The 23,402-nt window shown below is 32.2% G+C and overlaps 1 protein-coding gene across 1 annotated transcript in view; it reads left to right on the top strand.

Annotated features, from left to right (window-relative positions):
* Positions 1-1,648: 1,648 nt before the first annotated feature.
* Positions 1,649-23,402, top strand: part of LOC123275194 (prolyl 4-hydroxylase subunit alpha-1) — a 51,062-nt gene continuing 29,308 nt past the window's right edge. The window contains exon 1 of the mRNA XM_044743146.1: positions 1,649-1,706. The gene's annotated coding sequence lies outside the window, so the exon portion shown is untranslated. The remainder of the gene's footprint in view (positions 1,707-23,402) is intronic.

The raw sequence follows: 23,402 nt of genomic DNA, 5'->3' as shown, positions 1-23,402 counted from the left end.
TTCATACCTACCAATAGTGGTATTTTTTAATAAAGTTGGGAATTAATTTACGAAAAATTTATCGGTATTCAATGGATTTCTTTATTACAAAATAAAAGATTTTAAAGGGTAGAGATTTATACAATACGTTTGTATTTTATAGATTGAAGTTAAAGTCAACGACGAGTGGATGTTTTTTATTAAATGAATTACGAAAGAAAATACTTGAAAGCCATTTCTGAAGCTTCTTTTAACAACTTAATTTTTATAAGAAAAAAACTTTGAAAATTTCCATTTCTGCATCTTACTATTGTTATGTACTGAACATTTTTGTATTTTCATGTAGAAATGTAGAATAAAATTTCAAATAAAAATTTTAAGAAAGTATCTCCTTCAATATATCAAAAATTTAGTAAGTACAATAAAAGTTGACGGAAGAAAATTTATTTTAAAAGTTTTCATACACAAACAGTTACCGAAAAATTTTATCGTATACATTATAAAAGTTTCTTAGCATTACATATTATTGGACAAATATTTACATTGTGTACGGCAAACATTTTATATTATTTCTGCATAACTACACTTTCTAAGAATAATTCTTTGAATTTATTATCTCCTCCGGTCTAAGAGAAAAAAAAAAAAGATTTCAATAACAAAAATTTTCAATTATTAATTCTATCGGTTCGATTAATTGAATATTTTCAACAAAAGGTGATTTTAACGTTTTATTTTTTATATTAAAAATTTCACAGAGAAAATAAATCTTCTGGTGCTAATACAGTGTGACAAAATAATACAATTCATTCAGAATAACATTGACTACTGTTACTATGAAAATATAAATGTGGTAACAAAGTAGCGTTCATGTCTTTTAGTAAGGGCAATTTCCCGCGGACGTCAGTGTAACATCATCGCACGAGATAAATTCCGAGCTCGTTTGAGGTAACACATCTTCTTTTTGAAGTAGAGGCGGTGAATATCCAAGTGGGGAGGTGTAACGAGTGCAAATGATAGAAACGTGAAATCCATTCACTGCGGCTTGCTTTAAATTTATTATATACATTATGATTATGATTATTATTATAAAACAGACGGGGTGAAGGATCGTGTGAATACCGCATCAGCACTGATGCATCTCCCGTATCATAAAGAAAGAGCGCCGTTATTTTACTGTACGTATGAATGAGGATTGAAGAGCCAAGTCTCGCTCTTCATATTTCGATAACTTTGGGTTTTAGTTTGGAGAAGGTTGGAGGCGAGTCGCCGAGAAAAATGAAATTTATCGCCATATCTCGAGGTAACTTGAGTGACGACAACTTTTCAAGAGTCTCTGCTCAGCAACTCAAATATTTTTTACATTTTTTTTCTTGAACATTTTTCAAGATCTACAATTTCATCTAACTCTTTTTCTTTTTAGTTCTTACTGATAAATTTCTTTATTCAATCCATCACCGTGAAAATTTAAATTAACTGACGAACCATTTTTACTTTAAAAAAAATCTTTATCACTATGATTATGAAAAAAAAATAATTTATTTTTTAATCAAAAATTTATGGACTATAAAAATTTTTTTTTAGTGATAAACTTATTTTACTCGTACTTTCGAAATTATTCATGATTTAAGTGAAATAGATGCTAATCTTGTGCATTTTTCTCTATTTCCAGGTATTCTGAAAATTTCATCGACCATTTTTCATTTTTATATCGAGAAATCCCGATAAAGGTATGACAAAAAATTTCAAGCTTAAAAATTTTCTCAGTATAAATTTCTTCTTAAGTATAAATACGATAAATTTTAAAAACTCCGATTTGATATTAAAATTGTGTTTGTAAATCAAGAAATACAGAAAAATTGAAAGAAATGTTTTTCATAGGAAATTCAATTTTCTACAAAAAAGCTATTCTATGTTTTTCTCATATTCTCATTATTTCACTCAGAAATTCAAACTTTCATAAACACAACTAACTTTAATTTTCACACCATAGGTGTCTCAGAATTTTTCACCGCGTATTTATACAATTACACCTCATGAAAAAGTTTTTTAATAATATTACAACAACTTAACTACCAATTAAACTTCTCTATACCAAGTTACACCATAAAAACCTAACAATCAAAAAACATAAAAAAGAAAAATCTCGTTAATGCTCTTAAAACAAATGGAGACCAAATCTTTGAAGAAACACAACTTTTACGTCTTTAAAAAATAAAAATAAAAACCAAACAGCTTTAAATCATAAAATAAACGAGCACAATATCCGATTAATTTCCCTGTAAGCAAAACTTGAAAACTTACCTTCGGCGTCGGGAAATTTGTCAAACGAGTAGAAAAACTGTAAGTCGTTTCTTTGTATTCGGTACTTGATAAAATTTTCCCTCCGGTTAGGTTGTCGTCCAAATCAAAAGGTACCTTTCTCTACTCGAACGATTCATTATAATGATTCGGACCCGTCGAAACGAGGAAAAATCAAATGGCATGTCGAGGAAGGCGCTAATTGGATCCTCGAACGACGTGAGAAGCAGTCTGCCAGCGCCAGCAAAATTAAGCTAAAAGAGAAAGAGAAAAAGCGAATCATAGCGGGAGAAAACAAGGAAAGAGCAAAATAGAGACCGATATAACCACCAGGCTTTCAACCTGTGCTGTTCTTGCTCCTTCTATTCCATTTGGGCATTATTACTCCCTTCCCCTTCCCCTTCCCATACTCACATACTCACTCTCACCCTTATTCGCACTTACCAACACACATATAAATTTACATATAACGAAAGCACGAAACAGTTTCAGTTGGCACCTATTAACGCCGGAAATTGAAACGCATCTCCGGAGGAAATATGAAAGACAAATAGATAAAGAGAATAGGAACAAAGTGTGAATTTAATTTTCGTGTGTGTATACATACATATATATATACACATTCACACACAGATTCAGTCCTGTCCATTGTCCATACTCATACCCACACTCGTCTGTAATTAATATTTTTTTATTTAAAACAATTTTTTATTTTATTTTAGTTTTTAATTTATTCTCGTTAGCCACGCGAATGGGCTCACCAGACGAGATTAACTTTCCTAGTGGTCGAGCTCAATTTTCCGTCAGCCGTGTTCTACTTCGTCAGCCTGGGTGTGCAACCACCAGCACTCTCGGCATGTATACAACTCACCACACACATAGTGTGAAAGTCCTACCGCACTCATTTGCTCTCTTCTCATTACACTACATATCCCATACACCCCAACCTTTACTAGATTCACCGGCACAGTCCTTTGTATGTTTTCTCATCACCGTGCATTACCACGTAAATACGTATATTTTCCATACACCTCGTTTCCTTTTTATTTAATATTTAACTTTTATTTTTATACACTTTTCTCGCTCTTCAAAAATCGACTCGACATCTCATGCTGTATAATTCACTTCATATTCTTTATCTTTGTTAATTATCTAATTTCAGCTATCATTAATTGCCATTATTTTCCTTTGACATGGCTGCAAGCTGATAAAGAAAAGTGTGCTCGAGCGAAAGATAGATATTTTTAATTAAAAAAAGTCTAATGAAAAATAAGTCTGCTTTAAATCCGAATTTCAAACAAAAAATTCATTTTAAAAGTTATGATGAGTGGAGCAAAACTATATAACTTTATACCTTCCATTTTAATCGTACGAGTGTTGACTTTGATCTAGAGTGAGGAGGAAAAAATTATTTCAATATTCTCGTTCTGCTGGAATTAAAAATTCACGTCACATAATTAGACTCGACGGACGGCATTTGAAAAATCATAAAAAGATCCAGATGTAAGTTAGGATATTAGTGTTTGATTCTAGAAACAGTGTATGAAAAAAAAAAAAAACACTCCTTTTGCCCACTAAATAGCGCTTTTTTATTTTTATTTTTTTTTCTTTTAAAATAACGGACTAGATTTATTTTTAAATAATTTGTTCCAATAATTTTTTTTTTAAATAAAATCGAAGAATGATATTAGTATCATAATAAATTGTTATGATTTTATGAATTCGTAAATTTTTTTTATTGAAAAAAATTAATTTTTAGTGTTATAAAATAACTTTTTGGATATTAAAAAAATATTCAAACTTCCTACCTTAATTTTTCTACTTTTAGTTCTAGCTGCTAAATAATTTCCTAGCGACCAATCTTAACTTAAACATTAACTGATTTTCAGTTAACCTTTTGACACCCTCGACATTTTTCCGAGTTAAAAAGTTGTGATATTTATAGAAGTTGAAATTTAACCACATCGATCTATTGAAATTTATATTCTCAGTTTGACTTTTTAGTAGCTTAAAATAATCTTTGAACGTGATTCTATTGGAACAATAAAATCAACTATTCTCTCGACTGTTACGTAAAACGGACGGATTCGATATAGATTTATGTTAACTACGACATTTCTAGATTCTACATTTAACGAATTCACTTCGCGCATTGAGTTATACCTGCTCTACCGATCGTTTCTCTTACAGTATAACCCCGTTGATTTTCACTTGGTCGCGACAATTTTTATCTTTTAGCTTTTTATTTGAACTTTTGTCCTTTTATACTAACTCCCGATCTTTTATTCTCATCATCTCGTCGAGATAAGCCATTACTGATTCAGCGTTTCGTTTGCTTCAAAGAAAAAAAAAGAAGTAGAACTCACGTATTTTTACATTGAGGTGCAGAGGTGCAGAGATATGCCAGCGCATAGTCATACAAATGAATGAGTGTTTTAACTCTCTAGCACTTTATCGGCTACACCATGAATATGCACTCGTTAGTCTGCACTATTATTATTTATGTGCTTCTAGATAGATTTTAACGAAAAAAAAAAAATCATTTACTTTTATGTCCTCAATAAAAATGGCACTTGATATCTGTACGTCGATTATTGTACTTTGAAATGTTCATTATAAAAATTTAGAGTTCATAGTATCGATTTTAATGAAATGAAAATTTTCGTTTAATGTTAAATTTTTTTGTGACAAAAGTTTTTGAATTGATGAAAAATCAATTAATTTATTTAAATAAAAGAAAAAATTTATCGCATTCAAATTTTTCAAAATTAATTTCTGCACAATTGTTTTCCTCACTTTTCGGTATAAATTTTTTTTTCTTTTTAATATCAAAAGGTTATACATTTTATTAATTTTTATTTTTTAAAATATTTGAATGAATTTTTGGCATATCTTCAAAAATTGAGTGGCAATCCAATAAATAATTAAATAAACTATAATAACATTTTTATCCAATTTCGAAAAAATGTGAAGAATTTTTTAACTAAAACCTTTTGATCATAAAATGGAATTCATTTAACCACCATCGAAAAATTCCTTCCAATTAAATTATATTTCTATAAAAAAAAATAGTTATTATTGAATTTTCTTTCATTTCAAAACTAAACAAATAGTTACACGGAAAAAAAAATATTGTTAAAATGACTATCCAACGTATCCTCAAACGACGTTTCCTTAAAATAACAATCCGGATTTCTGATTTAAGGATTAATTTGTTTGACTTAAAAGCATGCAGAGAATAGCTTTTGTAAATATATGTAGTTTTGTCAAAACAGGCAATTGTTTTGTTAACGTGAGGATCTGTATAGTTGAATTAACTAAATGTAACGCTAAAATAATGATACGGATCGTCATTTTGATGATACGCTGTATAGCTGAATTGGCTATACAGCGTATATCTCTAAAAAAAATGACTATACGGCGTATAGTCAGAATAACGATACGTATCCTTATTCTAACAATATTTTTTTCTCCGTGTACAAGAATAACCAGCTCCATAAAAAACACTAATTGATTTGAGACTTAACTTAAATATTTTATTACTATATAATTATATTTGCCCGAACTAAATTTATCTGTCGATACCAATTACACCATTGCCTCTCTTCGGTGGATACATCCTTCAAATATACACGCTCTATTTCCAGTAATAACATTACATTGAATTCAAATAATTTATAACAATCGCAACTATATATATTCTAATTAAAAGCACCACTTTATACAATTATGAAATGTAAATTCATCAAAAGTTGTCATTGAATGAAAAAAAAATATCGATATAATTTTGCTAATTAATTTACCTTTGACGTTCGTATCAAAATCGAGCAGTTGAACGAACTACGTTCAATTTTTAACCCCTTATAGATTTAATATTACTTTTCAAAAATTTCAAGCATCAATTCATGAAATATTTCCCTCTATTTCCCGCTGAATAATTTATTGCTACTAAAATAATAAAACACTAAAATATTGATGAAAATGAAACAAAAATTTCTCATTCCTCTTCGACATATATTTGAATAAAACTAAGTTAAGAATTCATTAAATTAAATATAAAATAGATTCATTCCTCTTCATAGTTTTTTCGAACTTATATACATATAATCATCATGTATCTTATTTCTCAAAGGTATTTTTTTACGGCTCGATCTCTTTCAATTCTTTATTAACCTTAAAAAATCAAATATTGTGTTAAATCTTATGTTTTTCTGTATTGACGAAAAACATGTAAAAAAATAATCTTTTTGTTAAAAAAAAATCGACTCATTTTTTATAAATGTCATATAAATTGTTATTTTCTTTACTTTAAGGTTATTCCCACATTATAATATGATTATTCGTAATTTTATCACGAGATTGTGTGAAACATTTGCACGGGTCGGTAATAACATGAATAATAGCGATTCTAAAAAAACTATTCTCTCTACCAAGAATGACAGTTCTAGTCGTAAATTTTCTTAACTTTTCCACAAATTGTCGACACCCGCACGAGCGCTCCAGCGATCAAGGTTCATTACTGATTTCCACAAACCAATGTGCAATCAACTCCGTCCTCACCGTCCAATTTATCTCCCGTCTCTCTCTACCCACAGCACTAGGGTGAAACTAACCCGAACCGTGTCGGTAGAATCGTTTAACTCGTGAATGAGAATATTTTTTAGCAAGAGAGCAAGCTGCGGGGCTCGTGAAATACCTGCCGAGAGCCGGTTAAAGGTAAAAAGTGATAAAAAAAATGTAAAAAGTAAATAATGAAAGGGTGCAAAAGGTAAAAAGCTGAATATAAAATAAAATAAAATAAACCGTTAAATTTTATGGAGCATTGCGAACGATGTTTCACTAACGATCAATTTTGACGAGCCAACGAGTGCCCTCTTGATGACAAATCCAATCAAGTTTATTTCACAATAACCTTTCGCCCCTTAATCATTATTTAAATTATTAAATCATCCGTTTTATTTTTTGACATTATTAATGACTAAAGAAAAAAAAATTCAGCAGTTAATTGTAAAAAATGTTTATTTAACTTCCTCTAGTTTTTATTTGATTTTTTTTTGTCGTACTTAAAGTTTAATGTAACGAATACATTTTCATAACGCATTTCGTTATTTACACTTTTTTCTTCAGACATTATATTACTCCTTTATTTTCTCAGTCTTTTTTCTCTCATTCCTCTTTACATCCTGTATCTTTAGCATTATATTCCATTTTCCATAACATCCTGGTGCATAATAGTCTCAGGTGTGTATGCGCATAAAGAATACAAAAAATAACAACCCGTATTTTCTCAATTTTTTTTGTTCTCGTCTATTTCTGATAACTCGTCATCTTCGTGTCAGTAACTGCAAGGTGAGAACAGAAGATGGAAAACTTTTAGTATTTCATTTTCATTTTCACCCTTATTCTATGTGTACCTTATGTGTTTTTTATCATTACTATTATATCAATCCATTAATACTGAATTTATGGTGATACATCAGTGAGAATAAAGATTGAAAACGATATTCAATACCGTTGCTGTTCGACTAAAAAGTATTGTAGCAAAGAAACAAAGAATAAAAGCTTGAGTAAAAAACGTAAAACTTGAATGGCACATGGCCGAAGAAGTAAGCCAAAGGGGTTAACGTGAGTTGGAGGCGATAGGATAACTTTTTCGCCGTTTCTCTTCAACGGGATCCTCTTCACGAATTTGAGACGCGATAAGTGAGTTTTTGCCCTGGATACATAAAAAAATGAGATGAAGAAAGAAGAAAAATGTAGTAGGTTCTGGGTTCTGGGCGAAAATGAGTAAAAAAAATGAAAACTAAAGAAAAAAAAATAGGAAAAATAAAACGACAACCCGAGCCATGTTGGAGGTAAAGTAGGTCATTTTATCTGAAAAGCTTGACAGAAAGACAAATTGGTGGATTATATCTTTTTACTTAGAAGTGGACTGCCCACTTTTCTTATCAACTCACTTTCATTATTAATCCCGACACGACTTTATTAAGTTGAATGGTTATTAAAGGAAAGAAATAAAAAAGAGGAAAAGGTTTGTCGAAAAAAGCCCTCGGGGTTCTGGTATTATACATAATTGATGTATCATGTCTTTTTGTGGTGGAGGTAGAGGTATAGGTATAGAATAAAACAGTATTACACCGGTACTGGATATAAGTTTGCGAGAAATCGATTCAGATTCTATTGAAGTCAATATAAAGACTTGTAAAAAAGTAAAACGAGTAGGAGGAAGCGAAATAAAGAAAGAAAAGCTTAAAGAGAAAAAATAAAGTACTCGCAAGTAGTAAATTGAATCTTGCTCGACTTTGTACCGAACGAATCGGATCGCTTCACCCCCTCCCGCCCCCTACTCGCCGGCACTGACGTTCAATTAAAATTTCCAGAGACGAAAAAAAGCTTGGAGCAATTCTCGGATCAGTTCGCTCACGCTCACCACCACTTCAAAACTTCCACGCTCAAGAATGTTGAGCTTTCCTCCGCTCCTTTTTGTTTCATTATTTCTATTTTTATCGTCTGCACCCTTTGTCTCTGCCTCTGTCTTTTTTTTTCCCTGTCCGCTCTCACCGCAGAGTGTTAGACTCAAGACGACTAAATGCCGGTCTAGAAAATGTGAGACAGCTCGTGTTAAACTTTGAAAAAACCTGCCGTGCTCTTACTCTCCGAGATTAAAAATTTGCGGTTTGGATCTGGAGGGGACTGAGAGAGAGAAAAATCAAGTTGATTGGAAAGTTGACGAGCTCACACATTTTTCTAACTTTTCACCTAGATTTTTAGTTTTTTTTTTGGTCATAGACAAATTGAAAAAATTTTTGAATCTTATTTATTTTGATATATTAACTTCACGTATTTAAATTACAGTAAAAGTCTATTTTATTATAATAGTTTAAAATTTACAGGGTATTTCAGGAGCTTATAACTTGTGTAAGCCTCTTTACATTACCCAGATCTTAAGAATACATCAACCGTGTAATCTACTTTATGCACCGGACTTTGATGGTCTAACTATCAATTTATAATGTTAGTACTTTTTTTTTTGTTTGAAAGCTCACCTGTTATTTTTCATTTTATTGCTCGATAAATTTATTATTAAATTTTGTAATAGTAATTTAAAAACGACAGAACAGTACAAAGTCTTTAATGCTGAAAATCCTTATCAACATTGAAGATAAAAAATATTGGTTGATTTTTTTCTTAAATTTTATCACAAATAGAAAAATAAAAAAAAATTGTAATTAAATATTAACAAACCCTTTTATCAGTGTAATTTTACACAATATTTGACAGTTATCATTTTCAATTTTATTAACAACTCATAATTTTCAATAATTAATCATATGTCTTTTTTAATACCAGGCTTACATTTTTATCATCTGAAATTACATGTTATTCGGTAAAATAATAATCGATAATGGTTATTTCAAAAACTTTATCTCTCGAATTCGTTGTAATGTATTTTTTAAAAATTAAATCCAAACACTAAAAACTCTTCCCATGAGAAGAAGTACATTTTGAAGCAACTAAAATATAAAGACTACCATGAGCACGATCACGATCTCCAACATCCTGTCTTTGGATACTTGAAAAAAACAGAGCAAGAGTTAGGAAAAAGAATGAGAGCATATCGAAATTGAAAAACTTGGCAATCGGTAGCAGTGATAGAGGATAGAACTAGAACTCACTTGTAAACTCGAACAATGTAACTTTATAGTAAAACAAACATGATGCGAGAAACTTTACCGAAGAATGTTTCTCGTAATAACTGGTTTAAATCAATTGAAAAGTCATAAACTTTCATCAGAGTCCCAATAATTGCCCATAAAATTAAGTTATTTGTTTTTGTGCTTCATGCTTGGTATTATCCATACACCGACGATTATTGGCATCTCCATCGAGCATCGAACAAGTCACCAGGCAGACTATCATCAAACAAGTTTATACTTTCCCAAAGTAAACTCCTATACACTTAACTTAAATCTAATTTTTTTTATTTCAACTGAATCCTCCTTCTTTCCGATACTTGTCTGTTCCTGGTTCCCGATCGGTAAAATCAACCAACCAACTGTGCTCCCGCTTTAAAAGAACCTTCGTGAATTGCCTCGTTCCCGTTACGCTAATGCATTCCAAACTTTTCGATCTTCATCCGGTTTTTTTACCTTTTTATCTCTTTTCTATCGTGTTCCTTCCCTCCGGAGTTGAGTTCAAACTCTCTTACTCTTGCTCTTACTCCTACTCCTACTAATTCCACCATTTCCTCCCCGGTATAAGTATTTCGAGTCCTTTTTCTTAAGATCCTCAACTTAAATTAACATGTCATGCTCGACGAGTGTTTTTACTTCGCATCCTGCACCAGACTTCCAAATATCGAGGACTTTTGACTCGATTAAATTTCATGAAATGTTGTACGTGAGAGTAGTTAAACAATTTTGTTTCAATGTTTATTTAATATTTATCTTTGAGCTGACATGGAAAAAAAATATTAATGTTTTTTTTTTTTTTTATAGAGAATCTCATTAAATTCATATTAAAATTTATTTGCATTCTAAAGTTTGAAATGTCGTTTTTCAAGTATTAATTAAATTCATGAAATGAAAAATATATCTTACAGAAAATATGAATAATTCAGGATAACGTATATGTAAACATAACACATGTTTGCAATGTAAGAAAACTTTAGTTTTTTTTTATTTCGAATAATTTCTTCTTTTAAAATTTATGATAAAAAAAAACAGAAAATTTAATAATTTCTGTGTATATTTAGCTAGAGCTTTTGAAGTCACCTTATATGTAAATTTATATGTAAAAAGTTCACGGGAAGTTTTTTTATCTGAAATATTTGTTGGTAAGAAAATTAAATTTTATTTAATTAAATTTATCTTGAATGTTTTAGCATAGATAAATTAATATTTTTTCTTGAGCTTGAGTAAAAAAAATTTTAATATTAAAGATAATTTTTAAAATGTTTAATTAAAATTAACGGAGATAAAAATCAACATTTGTCATAATAAAATAATCTTTGACGATTTGATGGAGAAGAATCTGAAAAAGTGGTGGAATAAAAGATGATGATAAGGAAGGAAAAGCAAAGAAAAAGACAGATATTAAAGTCGGGAAATGAAAATACGTGATCACGCAAGCTAAATATCATTATCTATGTTTCATAGAGAGAATAGAGGAAAGGAGAAGAATCGACGTGTGCATTGAGTCAAGTCACTGGAGAGAAACAAAATGACACCGAGAGCCCTGCTATACATACAATATTTGCCTATGGACTGTATTTTGAGGCTGTTCAGAGCCGTGTCACCTGCCAATTTCACGTCCTATCTTCCAAAAGCATAGCACTGAGTAGTGAGTACAGTCGTGTACATCAGCGGCAGCTCCATACCTCCAGAAGTAGGAGGAGAAGTGCCTCAGGATTGCAGTGACAACGAGCAAGAGAAATTCTCGAGAGCCGGATGCTGGGTGGTGGATCCTGGATGTTGGATGTTGGATGGCTACGAGACTACTGCACATTATGTCGACTCTCTTCAGTATATTACCTCCCGAATGACTGACTGACTGAATGTCGAGTGTAAGCAGAGCAGAGGAGCAGACTGCACGCGGAATAGTAGTTGAGCCGGAAGTAAAGAGACGACTAGACGAGCAGAGAAGAGAATAGAAGAGGAAGAAAGAAGGTGGAAGACGAGACCCATCCGCGTTCCAATACGTGACGTTTTACACCCCAGTCTTGGCAGAAGGTTTTATTCTCCAGGAAACTGCCGTGTTCTGCTCGTGAGGAATTGGAAAGACTTGGCTGTCTCCAGCACCTACATGTTTTCTTAGCTTTCAGTTGGGCTCTGGGGTTTTTCCGCGAGACACTCAAAACACCGACGATTTGTTTGACTTGATGTATTGCTCCAGAAAAACAAAATTAAGTTTTGTTCGTTTTAGTTCTGTTGAGTTGCGTTGATTTAAGGATTTTTTTTCTGAATAAATCATGGACACTTTAAGAATATGGTAAATTTTTATTTTTAATTTTTGAATGGAATAAAAAATTTTGAAATATTAAAATTCATACCAGCGATTTCGGTGCTTACAAAGACTTTTCATGTAATATTTTTTTAATTAAAATTTATTTCATAGATTATAATATTTTCAATATATTTTTTATCTAGTTTACTAAATTATGTTATATTTTCTTACATGTATTGCTTACATATTTTTGAAACAATTCAATTACGTTGAAAATATATATTTTATACATATTTTGTATATTATTCATTCATTTTTAAGGTAAATATTTTACATAAAAGGTACAATATTTTAACAAAAATAAACTTGAAAAAAAAAGTACTAGCCATTCTGTAGAATTTACAGAGTACAAAACTTTTAGCCATTCTCGACTATCAAGAGCGCTGTATATATTTACCAACTAAAAATTTGTTTGGACAATACTAATCCTCCATTAACATGATTCCCACCCTCAATTTATCCGAGTTCTTACATCAGTATAAAGCAGTTCCACATTTCAGCTCTCTGTTTCCGAATTAAATATAATTTCTCTTGAATTTCCTTCCAGAGAGCCAGCAGAGACCAGAAATAAAAATAAACCCCATCTTAGTGCATCTCCGAACCAAATATTTATTTTCCCTCTAACTAAGTACACAGGAAACACAGCCAACAGATATACAGTTACCAAAATCCAATACTACTCTCCATTAGGAAAAAAGCATTTTATCAAGTAAACAGTGTCCAAAACCGATAACAACCCAACAAACTATCACAGGCTAACATACAACATACATTACATTAAAGCTGTACCCACTTTGGCATTACAACATTGATCTTTTATTTAACGACGAGAAACTGGAGACGCGAGAGCAGGAGTTAGGGGTTAATTGGGTTAGTTGGCTCTAGTTACCTCTCCGACCTCGTTTCCTCCGCATTATCGTGAACAGGCATCCTCGTATCTCGTTCCTAGTCCTGACTCTCCTTCTCCTCTGTCCCTCCACTCGCCGCAATAATTCTCTTACTCACTCTTCACTCTTCACTCTTAACTCTTAACTCTTAACTGGTGGTCGTGAGTACATCCACTATCCAGCATCCACAAGTTTACCAGCTCAACTCGACTAAACTCTCTACCTCGGGGCAGCTCTCAGCATGTGCCATGCCACAACGAAGGTCACGTTTGACGGCAAGTGTGTCTTTGCTTCCCTGTTCCATCCACAGATCTCCGAGGTGTGGATTTAGCTTCGGGATAAGCCTATGCTTAAGAAGAGGAACTACAAGTAGAACTAGAGCAATACTTTGCGGATGCGCATGTAATACACAGACTAAGTCTTATTCTTCTTCTTCTTCTCCTCAAGGCTCACCTTTGTTTTCTTATTCGGAGTCTGCTCCCTGCTGCTATAGATATTAATGTACCGCGTGGTACATGTACTGAAAATTAATTACATTTACCCATCCCCGAGTCTCTCCTCTGATTTTCATTTCCTCTTACAGAAGCATCAGCATAGCTCCATCTTTTGCGTAGCTTCGCTCTGCTCTATATCGCATTAAATCCGCCGGGAGTTCATTCTCGCCCATTCAAAGATATCAATTCCCTGATGGATTAACTTGTTTCTGTGCTCTGTAATTTAATATGCCAAACTTTTCTCGCTTGCATAACAAACCGGGACGGAGATATAAATATATATGTATATACCCGTCTTTACTTCTTAATTCATTACATACAGACAAACACGTACCTACAAGCTAGAAGCTTCTTCAACAGTTCTTGCCGCAGTCTTAATTACTAGAATCGACAACTAGATTCTCACTCCCATCAAAACTTATTCAAAATAAAATAAATTTATGTACTTTACTAATTTAATTAATTAAAATATTTAAAGTTAAGCTCGAGATATTTTGAGCTATCTATAGACTTAATCAATACGTCGCTAAACAACCAATCCGCATTTGAGTTGGAGGCAGACCAGTTAACCAGTTGGCTTAATTAAAGATGCTAATAAAATAAAAGTAAAACACTGGAAGCATTACGGCATTAACTTAATGCGAAGCTTATTAAAATATATAAGCATAAGCTTCTGAATTTTTTAATTAGCAGGAAATAGTGAGTTCAAGTACGGTAGAGTAAGAACAGATGAGCAGAACTCAGAATTACGAGGTATTGAAATTAATTGCTTTAATACATACTCGGGATAATTATTTCACTTTCTATGACTAATGAGTCTCCATTAATATACAAATGGGTTTGCGAACAAGAGTTAAGCCTCACTTTGATGGACTTAGAAGCACGTACCAGGGAACTAGAGACTTAGCAAGCTTAAATAAGTCAATATTGAGAGGATATGTGTAAAAGCTATTCAATATTCATATATATATATTTAGGGGTGTATTATAATACATTATATTATCCACCATCTACTACCATCTATATATAGGTGTATGCTGAATATAACATATAGCATAAACATAATCGCTTCTGATTTGAAGTTTTGAACTTGAAACTATATTATATCTCGGTCTCAGTCAGCTGCAACGCCATTACCCTCGCCTCGCTCATTCAATTTCAATAATATCTCGAACTTGTAAATCCCTAGGATTTCATGGGCTACCATTCGACATTGTGGGATCTATCATGGTAAACCTCATTCCACAAATGAATATCTAAATTACCAACTTCCATCAACTATTTTAATAAATCCATTTACTTCATCTATGGCTATATTGCTTTATTCAATTCCTATTCGATTTATGTACGATGATGTATGACATATTATGTGTATTGTTCGTAACTCATAATTCATAACTCAATTCAAATAAAAAATATAAACACTTGCTATTGTACGCTTAGAGTTGGGTTGCTACGAAGCAACTGGTTAATTTCAGGAATTTTACTTTAACTTTTCAAACTTGACCGCAGTATGTCGAAGTTAGTAACCAGAATTATTAGATTTAATGATTCAAAATTATTAGTTTAGTATTGTGAGTTTAAAGTTTAAATGGTGATTTTAAGCTTTTTTTTTTTTTTTTAGCTTTTGTGGTTTATATGAATACTTCTGTCTTACTGAAAAGCATGAATTTGAAATTTGGTATGTATGAAGAAGCAAAAAGGTAATTTGATTTCCAAAAAATTGAATTTAAAAATATATCTCACATGTAATAATGTAAAATCTGAGTATCACGAATATTCATCTCAAATACAAGTTCTCAACTTTTGATCACTTCCAATCCCAATATATTTTATGGTGTATCGAACATACATACACACATTCCATAACTTTCCGATAAATCTGAATCATCTAGCACTTAAATAATAATTTCCTTTCCCTTAGAACATCCAATAACTCAATCAGATATTCCTCTATAAAATATTCAAAAGTTAATACTTGAGCAATTAATAAACTCTCAAGCCAATAAGTCTCGAATTAAAATGTTGTGAAAATATAAATCACTTTTATTTCTCGAATGTCATCGTAATTCATGTCTCGAAAATATAAGTTATTTTATTTACTTACAATTACTAACTCAACTCAACTCAACTCGACTCGACTTGACTTCATTCAATGTAATATATTTATTTATATATTTACTTTATACTCTTTGCTTTTATTTGGGTCGAGATCTATATCTCTCGCCTCTCGTCTCTTTTATTTAAAGTTTCATCAGTTAGGTACAGGTAGCAGCCTCAGTCCCAGGACCGCGATCGCGATTTTCTCGTTTTCTTTCACTCACTATTTCTTCAGCGCAAGTATAAGTCGTTATTATTGCCAGTCCAAGCTTTTCACCCGGTGTACCACCCAACACCACGCGATTCGGCATAATGTATCGCTTCTTGCAACCGTAAAATACATTATTCATCGATGCCGTCCGCTTCTTACCGCCTTGCTCGTTTTCAACGAGCCCCGCGTGCTGCTGCAACGCTTCTTACTTCTTCTTCTTTCTCTTCTTCTTCTTCTTCTTCTTACTATTTCTTTTACTGCCACTGCCACTACATTTACTCATACTATTGCAATAACTACTACCACTCCTACTACTCTATTTCCTGACTCTTTACTCTTACTACACTTACATCGCAAACTTCTCCAACGACTTGTGACTCCTCCTCTGCATTTATGCATTTCCGCAATCTTTATATCCCTTTCCTTTCTTTTTTTTTTTTTTAACATTTATTTTTATTTCTTCTCTTGTGTTTGACTCTTGACGTTTTGATTTCATCAAAATCCGACGAGGTAAAAAAAATAAAGATGTAAATAAATCCATCTAGGTAATATCGTGAAATTTTGACGAGTAATAAAAATTAAAGCAAGTTTTTTTTGGTACATTTCAAATTTTTTATAATCCTGAAAATATTTGACGTCTGAAAATTTATAGGATTTTTTAAATGAATAAATTATTATAAACAAATTCTTATATAGAGATTTTAAATTATTAGTTGATGTAAATTTTTTTAAAATACTTTTTTAGTTTAAATTTATTTATTAAGTAAAATCAGAAAATTTCCGAATGTCTGTTGATTTCAATGTTATAATATATTTTCAATTTATAATTATTCCATTTTTTTAATAGTATTAACAATTTATACTTGTCCATTTATTGTTCACATCATTGTTCGTAAAAGTTTCGAAAAATATTTTTTAATTCACAAAATTAACGAAAAATAAATTTTTTCTTCCCTTATCAATCTTTCTTGCTTCCACCAGTTGATTTCAATCGAGAATACGCATGCGTTAACACACATGAACTACATTACCAAAGTTTTCAATGACAACAACTTTTAATTTCATATTACAAATTAAATGATTCAACTATAACATACATGAGAAATTTTCATAAAATTTTCCTTTCTCAGAAGTTTGGTACTATAGAACTAACATTAAAGAAATCAACCAATAGATAAACTTCCTAAACTGATAGTATATCCTGTAACATGCTAAAAAGGAACAAACATTGTTTTTATCTTCATCATCACCTATACTGGTACAACATACGGAATTTTACGAACAAACATTATGGTAGTATCACGATACCAGCGTATGATGAATCTTTGAGCAAAAGTCTATCACCATAAATACAGTGGACGCTTTTATCGAGAATTTATGACAGCAAAATACACGGCCAAGGTACGCCGTAGGTACACATATGTGCCCTTATATGTATTACAGTCTATATTTTGTACCATAAATATATATCCAGACTAGATAGATATACATAGATCTATATATATGAATTTATAGGATATATAGGCATAGACTGCGTAAAGCTAATCCGGAATACCAGGATGCTTTAGCTCCGACTCATCTTCTCCACCTTCTCTCGTTTTCTCCAATGGATAAAGATGTTATCGTTAGGAACGACTTCCGGCAGCCTGAACGCGCCCGCCACCGGTACCGATATCCAATCCCCCTGCATCATCTAATCGATAGCTTTCTTATACCTTTACTTTACTCGGTTACAACCTCTCTTATCTTCATTCCTATCCTACAGCCACCCAACCACTTGCTTTTTTTTCCGCCCTTGTGCGCCGGCATAAAAAGAGCATACGGTAATTTTTACTCATTTTTTTTCATCCTTTCTCATCCATGCCAACCAGATATCGAATTACGCCAATAAATTAAAATAAAATCTAATAAAATGTTATTCGCGCTATTAAATTCCGTGAAATGAAACAGATGTGGATTTTGGGAATATTGTTATCATTTTTTTTTTTTATATTTTAACTACTACAAGTAAACTTAATGAAAGTGTTAAAAATACCAATTGTGTGTATATATGGAATTTTTTTTAAATGATTATTTGTTGAGCAATTAAATATGCAGTATATTAAATGTTTGAATTCGTAAATATTTATTCCGTTGACACATACATTATTAAATAAAAAAAAGCTCAATCATTAAACATGAAATTATTTTAAACAAAAAAACTTTCAATTAAAAATAAAAAAAATTAATATTTCAACATTTTTATTTATTTACCTAACTAATTACTTCCATTAAGTAGAGAGTACTGAAAATAAACATATTTTTCCACTTTTTTTTTTCATCAAATATTGAACGAACAGGCATTCCGGTACAACTGTTTGCATATGAAAATTTTCACAGCAATATTTGATATCGGGTAATTATTTTTTCGCAAAATAATCGGTTAAAATTCCAGTGGTTTGCAAGCTCAATTCCAGATTAAATATTAATCCATTATTGGATATTCAGCAAATGATTCTCGGGCGGGATCGGGACTTTAGCGGATGGAGCGCGGACCCGAGACCGCAATATATATACCGGGATCGCATGCGATATCGCAATTATGACACGGGCGAATAAATTATCCTGCGTCACGTTATGGCAACGTGTGCCACCCGGCGGCATTGCTGCAACAATCGCGCAATACACTGTACGCTACATAGTATATACCATGCATCGCAATAAAAGGAGGAGGAGTATTAGATCGAGACGGAGATAGCAAATACAGTAGTAAGTAAACTAGAGTTGCAAGAGAGAGAAAGTTCCAGTGGCAGAAAGCCGCATGGATACGCTTACGCACCCCTTGCGGATAATTCATCAGTCGAGAGTACGACAAAGCATAGTTACTATACTATTCTATGTGAATATAATAGTAATATAGTAATATAGTGTAGTAGTACAATATAGTAATACAATAGTATAAGGGCCGCGAGGGAAGTGATGCGCACCGCTGCGTGTGTTTGGGTGCGCGTACGCGTGCCAAATTGCCCGCTATTCCAAATTGTACGAATGAAGGATTCATTTCCGATATATGATAATAACCACATTTAAATTATATATATATTGTCGCTTCGAATTTTTATTTATTGTCAATTAATGATCCAATATAATTTAATTTATATCACGTCGTATATGTTCTATGTTCTATTTTGTGTAGACATTTCGGTGGATAAGGATATTAATAGGTAATAGTGAGATATAATTAGTATGATACCAAATCAACCGAGAAATAGATAACCCGCTAGTGTGGGTAGATTATTCTACGATCAATAGATGCTAATTACACGGGATAATTAAAATCTTAATAAATTATTGACTGGTGATGATGTCTGACATATAAAACCCGTGATGAAATTTTCTGATATGGTAGGATACGATCATATATGTACCGAAAAAATTAACTTGTAAAATGGTAAACATTTAAGTTGGAATTATTAATCATACTTTTATATACTTATTATTATTTATTATACTTTCGTTATTTCCGTTCTAATATGGCCATTTGTGTCCTGATATGAAAATTATTCAGATCAAGACATATTAAAACATATATGGCCATATTAGGACATATCACAAAATTTTTTCACGAAAAGAACTTTAATTTTGCTGATATTGAACTTTCTTTTATAAAAAGATTTGAAAATTTTATTGAGAATTATATAAGTTGGCCTTTTTAAGGAATCAAATATAAATCTCTAGGTAAATTTATACATGTATAGTATAATATAGGGGAAGTATTGAACATATTGACAGAGGCTTTTGATCATTCGATGGAGCATCGCTCAAAGGCTCTAGGCTATTTATCATAGTTTATTTATACATTTGATTACTTTTTATTTACTTTCGTAGCAGGAAACTGGGAAAAGTACAGGCACTTTTTAAGAATAAAGGGAGGTTTTATTTCAACGCGTCTTATCTCAGAGTTCAAAAATTTTATGGGCTTACAATCTATCTCGTAAACCTACAAACAATCTTTTATCTCTTGCACAGGTTTCTCGTGAATGTTTCGTGCCAAAACGAAATTTTGGTGAGACAAATGATTTAGGAAACGGTAAAAGGTTTGTTTTAATATTAAATGTAAGTTTAAATATGCGATTAAGGCGAGTTATTTGGTGACAGAAATAATTCTAGAGACAAATTGTCGAGATTGTTACATGACAAAGTAGTGTAGCTTGTATCTGGTTTGTCAACATGTGAATTATTCATAGTTTCATCACGCTTCAATATTGTGTTTTGATGTTAGGTGTTTTGTTGAATAAGATAGAATCAAAATAAAATCTAATTAAACTTAATGACTCATTAATTTTGATAACTTATTCGGTTTATATACTAAAATAAACAAACTCGATTCAAGAAAAAAATTCTTGATCTAAGAAAATTGTATTTAAAGAAGTATGAGCGTGCTAACGATTTTTCATTTAAGTCCTTAAAAATTTTTTTTATAAATATTGTTTCCAAGAATTTACGTTATGTATTCTTAGTTGTAGTAGCTTATAGTCGCATAGTTTAATAGACATAAACAAAATAAAAACTCTGTTAATTAGAACTACAATGTAGCGCCAAAAAAATGAAAATTTTTGGATGCCCGTAGTACACTGAGTACTGAAAAGTTTATGTGTTCCGTGGGCGTAAAAAATTTCAATAAAATAAAGTAGCTGAAATTAATATTTTGAAAGTAAATACCGTCCTAAAATTAAATATATTAAATTTAACGGAGAAGTAACATTGTCCGCAGAACAAAGGAGTGAAAATAAAAAAGTTGGAAGAAGAATGAAAGGTATAAAAGTAACATTATATTTTAATAATTAGATATCAAAAAGCTGAATAGCTTTCAGAAGCACATAATATCAGTGCTTACCTGTAATATACCCTTAACTCTCTTCTTCAGTAGAGTCTTATATATAAAGCTAAAGCCGAGCCGAGCCGGGGTGTATTTCACGAAATCAGCAAAAAAGAGACAGGCATTTTGACGTGGGTTATCGGTGAGGATTCAACAAGAAGGCATTTTACGTCGTCCGAAAAGCCAATAGCTGAGTTGCGATAAATCCCATCCATAGAGGAAATCTAGTGAAGCGATCTTCTCGAGTATAGCTCGCTTCGATAGAACCCCCTGCATCCCGACCCCCGGCATATAACACCTAACCGGGTGAAGAGAAAACGAGTAGAAAACTAAATCCATCAACAGACACTTGACGCTTTTTCAGTTGTATGTATTTTATGTTATTTCATTTACTTTCTGCTTCGCTTAAACCCATTATATTACTTTTTATTATATTATATTAGCTGACTGACGATAAAATTTACGCGATTCAAAATTTAACTTGTCACTAGCAGACAACCAGTGCCACAGGCGAGTGTGACGGTGAAGGGCTCTTCCCAAAACAAAAAGAAGACAAGCAAAGCGCGAAATGAATGAAGAATGTTATGCTTGATAACGGATAGAATAACCGGGTGTTTAAACAAAGAGGAGTTTAACAACGTGGTTAAGCCGTTCACCGCGCTCGATAATTTGTTCGACAGTTGCGTCCTCCGTGTTTACAAACGTGATTCCATCGGACAAATAAAACATGCGGCATTTTGCACCAGTGTACCTGCAGATAAAGAGTAGTTGTGGAGAAGTAGCAATAGCTGTTAGCTGTTGCAACAATACAACCAGTAGCGAAGCAGAACTAGTGCAGTATCAAACCCAGGAGCAGCAGTAGACAACACACGACAAATGAACGCATTCGTGCTTGTAAACGATCACTGCGAAGACGAATTCACGAGCGAGTTCACTTTCACAATAAAACATTTGTGTTTCATCTATCAGTCACTCTGTTTTATTACCTGTCTCTCTATCTGTGTTTGCTTTTTTGGTTTGTTATTTTTTTTTTTCCATTTTGTTTTTTATTTTTTTATCCGCTCACCTTCTACGTACTTGGTTCTATTTTTATTTTTATTTTATTTTCACTGCGACAGCGCTTTGTCTGATAAAGAGGAGGTGAAAATATTGTTTGGGAATGTGCTGGATACAAATGAATGCAAAATGTGAGTACGCGAATGCGGCATCCCCCAAAGGAAAAGTGGGGATGACTCTCACGAGAAAGGTTGAAGAGTGAGGGGTGGCCCAATGGATATGGATAACAGTGACAGACGATAGAAACTCGGAAAATCCTCAGAGGACCGTGAGCGTGTTCCCAAATTTGAATGGATACATGAGAGTGTGTCCAAAACGGAACCGGACACCCGACGCTGCGGATTCTCTCGAGGCCTCGCCGGGACAAAGGGGCCTGCGGTTACATACATTCACTGTTTCTCCACACGACCCTATTCTATCCTCCATCCTTTGGTATGTTATGTTCTGCTGTCCTATATTGCACTTTATCACCATGCGCGTCTATATATCTAGTTTAGTATCTAGTATCTCCTCGTTCTCTCGGATGCCTGGGCAGAGACTCCAACTCGTACTCGGTTCGACTGTTTGGCCCCTTCTATTTATCAGAAACACCCCTGCTGTGTACAGCAACTTGGCAACAGGACGCGTTCCATCCTACCAGTAAACGCATTGTCCTGATTATTATTCTGTATTTGAGTTTGGACAATCGAATTTTCCGATCCTCACGTAACCATCTAACAATAATCATTCGCTACTATGTCAATGGTTAATTTAATGATTTCATCTGCAGATGTATATATTGTTGTTGTTATTATTATTTTAATATTCTGTATTACATTCTAGAATATTTGATCTTATCGGTAGGAAAAATAATAAAGTAATTTAAAAAGAATTTTTTTTTTGTACATTGATAAAAAAATAATTTTTTCCGTGTAGAAGTGTAATGTTTCCGTTTTATGCCTTGTTAAAGGTTATTATCATTATCCTTATAACAATAACTTACAATTATCAATAGCGTCTACAGAACACACCTAACATCACTCACTGGGCAATTAACACCCAACTGTTTACCTTTAATAAATTACCAGCCCGTAGTTAAAAAGTTTCAAACGATTCCCGCCTTTTATTTTCCTTAACCACTTAACAAATTGATCTATTGTAATTAAACTTTACTAATTAAGTGGTAAAGTTGCTAAATTAATAGAAGAAGAAGAAATAATCTGAATTTAAAATATAAAGGAAAGTTTAATAGTTCTTTTAACTTTAATTGAAGACGTTGAATAAAACGGTGGCTACACACAGTTGATTTAATTTCAGTGTCCTTTCCTTCCTCGTCGCATTTTATTCAAATGACTTTTTAACATTAATTTCAATCATTTGTTCATTATTTCATTGAGACCGGCTTTTTCCGCTATTTTTTTCATTAAACTCATAATTTCCCCAATTAAAAACATTTCCTTAATTTAAATCATAACCTCTTCCTCTTCCTCTTACCAAGTAAAAACAACCTTTTCCTTTCCCAAGTGGTATAAAAA

The sequence above is a fragment of the Cotesia glomerata genome, linkage group LG1 (genome assembly GCF_020080835.1).
Source record: "Cotesia glomerata isolate CgM1 linkage group LG1, MPM_Cglom_v2.3, whole genome shotgun sequence".
NCBI lineage: Eukaryota > Metazoa > Arthropoda > Insecta > Hymenoptera > Braconidae > Cotesia > Cotesia glomerata.
The sequence above is the reverse complement of the archived record's forward strand: the minus strand, read 5'-3'. Positions and strand labels throughout refer to the sequence as shown.